Raw genomic sequence first — 8,941 nt, forward strand, 5'->3', positions numbered from 1 at the left:
GTCCTAGAATGTCTAGGTAAAAGGAAAGACCAGTCCTAGCCATAAACTGTCTCCAAAAACCCAATGCGACAACAACCCGTCTCAAAACAAACGTGAGCCCTTATCACAATGGTAAGACTCTCACAATCCAACTCCGAATCTAGAGGTGACACTACAAGTGACACTAATAGTGCAATGCTCTCACTACCCAAAACATCAATCAATCGACTTAACCCCAAAAGCATCATCACACAAGGAGAACTTAACGAAAAGGGCAACTATAGCCATACAATCGAACAATCAAATCGATCTCCAAAATCGTCCCCAAAACGACCATCAATTACCGTCTCAACACCAGACGCACAAAACAAAACTCACATTATCGCCAACCCAAAAGGACAACGCCTATCAAAATAAAACCAACATCAACTGCACTTGTAGCTAGCCAGTACGGTAGCATGACAGTGCCATGCACCCACCCACAAATGTACCCGCCCACGAAAATCACAATCCCAGAGGAATTATCCCGAACAACCAAGGATCCTAAGAGGTCCATAACCTCATTATGGCCCAAAACCAATAAATCCAGCACTATGGCAATGCCAAATGACTCACCTCACGAGAGTCTAAACAAAAGGTGTCGCACCACCTACCTCAAAGTCGATCCTAGGTCAACAATAACCTATACTACCACGAGACCGTGACTTCAATCACCATAAACCTCAACTCGTGCCTCAATGACCAATCCTGTGTCATGCCGAATATGCAACATAGTTATGCATATACAATTCTAATCTAGCACACATCACATGTCATACTTTTTACATTAGAATAAAATCATACTTAAACAAACGGCATACTACATATACCACATAAGCACATAAGCAACAATATATTCAATAAGGAAAAACATAGCAACAATATATTCAATAAGGAAAAACATATTCTCATGAATATAAAAGTAATAACTATGTTATCCAATGCTCAAAAGTAAATAAGTGAACATACATCAAATCCAAATCCATGATTTAAATATAGAAACAACTTCCAAAATGCAATTAAATCTAAGGAGTAATAAAGTAGAATTTAATTAAACATAAATAGTTAAATTCTCTAAATTCCAAGTAAATCCAAATAACCTCAATTTAATATATATTGAAAGACATGTCATGGTCATCATATATATAACATCAAATGACAAGTTAAGTGATTAAAACACTTAAAACAAAATTAATCAAGCTAATTAATTAATTTCCTCTAGATTTTTAAACAATTCCAAATGTCCTCAATTTAATCTATGTTAGAGAACATGCCAATGCCTATTTAAATACCACATTACAACTTGATTTAATGCTTGATACAACCATATGAATTAAACTTTCACTAACGATAAATATTAAATAAAAGTTGTAATTCTTAATCAAATGATCCAAATTTAATATATGTTAACCAACCTATCTAAGCATAATTTTCTAGCATGTTACAATTCAAATCAAAGTTATACATCATCATAAATTTTAAATCTTATACAAAGAAATAAAAATTACTTAACTTTCTAGATTTGATACAAGGCATACATATATGTTGTATAATCATGGTAAACACACAATACAACACACAAATAATCCTAAAACATTCCCTACCTCAATTGGAATGAAAATCCCAATTACCACCGAAATGAAATCGCCCTAAATTTTTGGTCCGCAAAACAGATTTTTCAGCTTGCTACCTTCAACTTATAAAATTCATAAAAAATTCAATTCTAACCCAAATTGAATGAATCCAAAGCCCAATGAAAGCTTAAATACTGTAATTTGATAATATTAATTTAGTTTAACAAAATATTTTCCCAATTGGAACAGTTTTGACCCACAACTTTGAAACAAATTCTGCCCAAAAAACACATTTTCAACCTATAGCTTCCAACTTTGAAAATTCATGAAAAATTCATTTGACATCCAAATTGGGCAAACCTGATTTATTTTGGAAGTAAACATATGAGAGTATAAAACTGGAAATTTAAGCCATGATCCAATGTCAAAAGGTTAGTGAAATAAATCATCTAAAAATATGTTTTCCAGCTGCAATAAAAACATAGACAGCAGATAGTTTCGGATTTTTAAAAAAATTTAGCAATTCTCTAAAATCGTAAAAAATTATGACTAGTGTAAAACCTATGGGGGAAGTTCCAATAAAAATTTCAAGGCAATTGAAGTACCACAGCTCTATATAAAAATTTATTTCAGGACCAAAAAGGAAAAGCTTCAAATTTCAAGCAACCAGCTTGCAACCTCAAAAATTCATAACTAATTCAGTTTAAATCCAAATTACATGAAACCAAAACCAAATGAAAGCTAATTATATTTAATTTGACAAGATTAATTTCAAGTTAAAACAGTTTAAGGGCAAAATATAAGTCCTTCTCTTCCATGCATGTAAAACACTCAATAATGACATAAAAATACTTCAAAATAATAGATCAATACCTCACTAGAGAATTGCATCTCTAGATACCAAAGCAAAACTAGGAGTTAGGCTAGATCCTTCAAGTGTTTTGAAGAGGAGGATGACGGGAACAAAAAGTATTCCAAGCTTTATAGTCTAAAGTAAGTGGATGGGCCTTAAAGATCAAGGTCAATGCCTAAGGCTTCAAGCGCCATCCATGGAGGCTAGGGTTTTCTTGTAAGGAAGAGAATGAAATAATGTGGTTAAGTGTGAGTGGGGGAAATAGAAATCCTCCACTCACTATATGCTCTTACACCATGATCAACACACACATCTATGGTCAATTGCACAAAAACCCTCCTTTAAAACCATAATCCCAAAGTGGCCCAAAGATATTTGCAAGACTAAATTATGAACCTACACTTGTCACCAATCCATGGCTCCTTCCTAGGCTTAATCCCACACCTACACTTGTCAACCATCCAAGCTAACAAGTGCAGCAATCCTAGGTCAACAAGTGGGCGAATCCTCACCCTTTAAATGTCATCATTCAATGTATTAAAGTGTTTCCACACAAGTGTCAACAAGTGGACCAATGAGAGTGGGACACTTGTCACACTTTTCAAAAATTGCAAAAAGGTCCTTTTTGAAAATATCTTCTAAATTTAATTGCAAAATGGTCCCCAAGATGAAAAATAATTACTTTATTTAATTACACTAAAACCCCACAAGTTAAGAATAATTACACTAAAATATGCATTAATGCCCCTTTATGAAAGAAGTAAGCAATCAACATGCTTTTCTAGAAAAGTAAAAATACCACTATCATGGAAATCAAATATCATGAATGCATGCAAAATCGAAATCAAATCCGAGCACAAAAAGTGAGGTTGTGCAAGGAAAAAGGATAAACGAGAAAAAGACAAAATGTGAATAGTGTTCGGAAAAATAAAATATGGAACTGACACAATCCCCAAAGGAAGTTTTCAATCCAAGGAAAAGAGTCTCGGAAATCATTCGAGAGCACTCGAGATGACATCAAGTGATGTAAAACTGAACCCAAAAAGGAAAAGACAACGGAAAAAAAATATCCGTTAAAATCTGAGAAAAAGAAAAGGAAGAAAAATGACCGGGTCATTACAACCTTCCCACCTTAAAGGGATTTCGTCCCCGAAATCTAGCCCAAACAAAACAAAAAGGTGAAACCAGGATAACTACGGAGTACATCTCTGAGTATCCCTCACAACATGCTACGAAAGCAATCCCAAAACTGAAGACAACGTATAACCCCATGTCATTCGCACCCACATGCTCACGACAGGACAACACATGCTCACGGAAGACAACAATCGAAAGCACCCCTCCTGACGAATCATCATAAGGAACCAAAAACAACCACCAACAGAACTCCAAGATATCCATGAATCAAATCAAAGTACTAAACAAAGACGACATGGCAGTACGAATAGCGATTAGAATCCGCCCACGACGTACTCAAATGTGTGGTAGCAATGACAATTCCTAGTGTCCGCCCACACTTACTCGTCAGTAAGGTAGCATCGACGGCAACTAGTACCCACTCACAGCACACAACTTGTACGGTAGCATGACAGTATAAGGCACCAATTCATAACCTGCCCCCACTAGGTCTACCCATGAAACCTCTCGATATAAATGACTTCAATGTAAAAAATGATCATTACCAAAAGCACTACGGAAACCAACATTTTGTGAGAGTTGAGATATGGTCCAAAGATATCCGGTCGGACCATCCTGGCCAATCCCAAAACTCTGATAACAATGCCATAGGTACCGCTACGCTTAAGGCCTTAAATCCTCAATACAAAAAGACCAACAATTTTAACATCTCAAAACACTACTATCGACAACATCAATTACGAATCCAAAGTCTGACAAGCAAAACAGCATCTCCAAAATCCTAGATATCATCCTAAAATAGATCAACTATAAGATTACTCACTATAATCAAACATCGGATCAAAATCCCTATCACGGATAACTAGATCCTCGAAATACAAGTCCACAAAGTGGCACACACATTAAAATCTTGACAACCAAGGTCATAGAACGAGTCTCTCAAAATCGTACTTGACAACACCAAGCTAAATCAAAATTCCTCAATTTCGATCCATCTATAAATAACCACTGGAACTACGATTCCTCAAGGCCATGCCTAGTCATAACTAGGATGAGAAAACTCCACAAGCAAGCCATATCCAACAACGATCCTCCAAAACTCCTCCTAAGAGTCAACCACATCCAGGCCTTTAAAACTGGAACAAGTCTCCAAAAGACATTCTCAAAAGAGCATCGAGCTCACCTCATGAATCAAACAATCCTCAAAGATATGGACATAATCTTCGTAAAATGATCTCACACTAATCAACTCACTTGAGCACCACAACCGTCAACAACCACGGCAGGAACTCCCCAAGGGAAGACACGAAAGAAAGGGGCCCACCAGTCCTAAAAAGGACAACACCACGACTCCATCTCTGAAATGAAAGACAACAAAGTCAACGACTTCACCCCCTACATGGAAGTAAGTCGACCAAAATCTATCAAATCCTCACCAAGGACTCAAGACAACAACGATAATCCTTATGGACCCACCAACCCTAAAACAGTGTACAACACAATGGAGGGAAGAGACTCACTCCTTGTGAAGTCCCTAACACGAACTAGCACAAAACCATTGTGAAAACCCGCATACAGACTACGTGCGACCAAGGGAAACGAATGGGAAAACCAAACCTGAAAGTCATGCATATGACAAGGAATGCAACTACCAGAAAGAAAATCTACTTACATAGATGAAAATCAAAAGCACATGCTGCACGTCTCCACATAAACACAAAAGCATGTCATTAAAGCGCAGCAACAATATGGCATCTTGAAGCATATAAAAAAGGCATGCTATTGCCACACAACAAGAAGGCAAACGTGGATAGACCTCCACCTACTCATGCATCACAATATCATAAATCATACTTCTAACATGGTAGTAAATAAAACTGCAGAAAACAAAAGTGATGCAACAATGAACCCTATGGACATCGTGTCCTAGAGTGCCTAGGTAAAAAGGAAGGACCAGTCCTAGCCATACACTGACTCCAAAAACCAATGCAACAACAACCTGTCTCAAAACAAACGTGAGCCCTTACCGCAATGGTAAGACTCTTACAATCCATCTTTGAATCTAAGGGTGACACTACAAGTGACACTAACAATGCAATTCTCTCTCCACCCAAAGCATTTATCAATCGACTTGACCCCAAAAGCGTCATCGAGCAAGGAGAACTCAAAGAAATTGACAATTTTAGCCATACAATCAGACAACCAAATCGATCACTACGACTGATCCCCAAAACAATCATCATCATTATCGATCAAAAGGACTACATCTGTCGGAACAAAACCTAACGCTGATTCCATCCGAACTGCATTCGTAGCTTGCCAGTACGGTAGCATGACAGTGCTATGCACCCGCCCATGAAAATTGCAATCTCAGAGGAACCTTCCAAAACAACCAAGGATCCCAAAAGGTCCAAAACCTAACCATGGCCTAAAATCAACAAATCCAGTACTACGGTTGTGCCTAATGGCTCACCCCACGAGAGCCTAAACAAAAGGTGTCTCTCCACCTACCTCAAAACCAACTCTAGGTCAACAATAACCATAACTACAATACAATCGTGACTACAATCACCATCAACCTCAACTCGAGCCTCAATGACCAATCTCATGTCATGCCAAATATGCAACACATTTATGCATATACAAATCTGATCTAGAATACATCATATGTCATGCTCTTTACATAATAATTAAATCATGCTAAACAAACGGCATACCATATGTAGCACGTAAGCACATAAACATGTTATCAAACCAAAACATATTATCATGAAGCATATAAACACATAGAGCATGGCAACATAAGCATGATATGCACCCAAAACCCATCGTCCAAGGTAATCAAACCTAGGAGCTCTGATACCACCTATAATGACCCGGATTTCTCAACCTGGTGCGTTAGTGATGAACCGGAAGTTGACCCGATAACGGACCCGAAATGCGGAAGCGAAAGAAGCCAAATGACCTCAAGAGATGTACGTCATCCCTAAGGCCCCAAAATGACTCTCTATGATGCCACGAAACTCAAATGAGCCAAGCAAATGAAGCAAGAAATGGTCATTTCTCACTGAAAAGGGTGTCACCGTGCACACCATTGGAAGGACAATGAAAAATGAACAAAATTAGACTCAAGAATCGTCTAATTCTGAGTTCGGGCAGAAAAGATATGAAATTTCAACACCCGATGCGAAAGTTATGAAGCAATGACTTAACATTTTCTAATATTTTCATAATAAACTTTGAAAACAAAAGTGCATAGAAAATGAGATACATGTCATTGGCCTTCAGCCTCATCTCATACATGTTAAATACATTGAAAAGAGTGCACTTACGTACACTTTACATAAACGAATCAACGAATACAGGTTTAAACAAATAGGGCTACAAAGAGGCATTTTATGCTAACACTTGCATAAAATAGAAACTTAGAAATTGTAAGCCATTCAAGGAGCAATGAAATCTTCAAATCTTGAGTCCTGTACCAGAAATATGCCCCAGTATCGTAGGGGTGAGTAACATAAAGCTACTCGTAGGAGATAAGCATGCATCGACCTAACATTTTACAATTTTATCACCTTATGGTGAAACATGTTAAAGGGGCTCATGCCACCTAACGTCTATGTCAAGATGAGACCTAGGAAGCATCCTATGCTACCTAAATCATTTCTATCATAATAACATTGTTCATGCAATTCAAACAACATGGAAACATATTATACAAGGCAACAAGATATAGATTCTCAAAATCTTCAACTTGAAATCCAAAATACGAAAACAACACGTGTGGGTCATGCCACCTAACGTCTATGTTCAAAATGAATTTATAAGGTCATTCCTAAACTACATTTGAACATCAAATCACAAATTATGATATTGATACAATTTAACCAACAATGGAACTTCCAATACAACGTATGAAACATGCTTTCCCAAAGCTACATCTTAAGCTCAAAATAGGAAATCAAATAAGGAACAACAAGTTACGATATCATCTAGTTATCAACTTGAAATGAAATACGAAATCAAACAAAGTGGATACTTGGACGTCACGCCGGATCAGACCGACAACATAGTTACTTTAGGGTTACTAGCCCATGGGTAACCTCCCTATGTGCGCACTAGACTGTATAGAGGGACAATCCCCCGTACTAGAACCAAGTCCTAGCCGTAGCCAAACAACGACATCCCCAAGTTTCCAAAATCAAGAAATTGTGCAACAACGTATATATATCAACATGTATATACAAGATATCAACTATTTATCAAGCACAATCCAAATTTTGGAAACTTATACAATACATGCTCAAAATTCACAACTACTATGGCATATAAGATGTCAAATACAAAGTGTGCAATTCCTTACACATAGCAACAATATATTCAGTAAGGAAAAACATATTCTCATGAATATAAAAGTAATAACTATGTTATCCAATGCTCAAAAGTAATCAAGTGAACATATATCAAATCCAAATCCATGATTTAAATATAGAAACAACTTCCAAAATGCAATTAAATCTATGGAGTAATAAAGTAGAATTTGATTAAACATAAATAGTTAAATTCTCTAAATTCCAAGTTAATCCAAATAATCCCAATTTAATATATATTGAAGACATGTCATGGTCATCATATATATAACATCAAATGACAAGTTAAGTGATTAAAACACTTAAAACAAAATTAATCAAGCTAATTAATTAATTTCCTCTAGATTTTTAAATAATTCCAAGTGCCCTCAATTTAATCTATGTTAGAGAACATGCCAATGCCTATTTAAATATCACATTATAACTTGATTTAATGCTTGATACAACCATGTGAATTAAACTTTCACTAAAGATAAATATTAAATAAAAGTTGTAATTCTTAATTAAATGATCCAAATTTAATATATGTTAACCAACATATCTAAGCATAATTTCCTAGCATGTTACAATTCAAATCAAAGTTATACATCATCATAAATTTTAAATCTTATACAAAGAAATAAAAATTACTAACTTTCTAGATTTGATACAAGGTATACATATATGTTGTATAATCATGACAAACACACAATACAACACACAAACAATCCTAAAACATTCCCTACCTCAATTGGAATAAAAATCCCAATTACCACCGAAATGAAATCACCCCAAATTTTCGGTCCGCAAAACAGATTTTTCAACTTGCTACCTTTAACTTGTAAAATTCATAAAAAATTCAATTCTAACCCAAATTGAATGAATCCAAAGCCTAATAAAAGCTTAAACACTGTAATTTGATAATATCAATTTAGTTTAACAAAATATTTTCCCAATTGAAACAGTTTTGACCCACAACTTTGAAACAAATTCTACCCAGAAAACACATT

This window comes from Cornus florida, unplaced genomic scaffold (genome assembly GCF_030987335.1).
Source record: "Cornus florida cultivar Cherokee Brave unplaced genomic scaffold, ASM3098733v1 CherokeeBrave_3.0.0_Hap2_Chr06, whole genome shotgun sequence".
In the NCBI taxonomy this organism is placed as follows: domain Eukaryota; kingdom Viridiplantae; phylum Streptophyta; class Magnoliopsida; order Cornales; family Cornaceae; genus Cornus; species Cornus florida.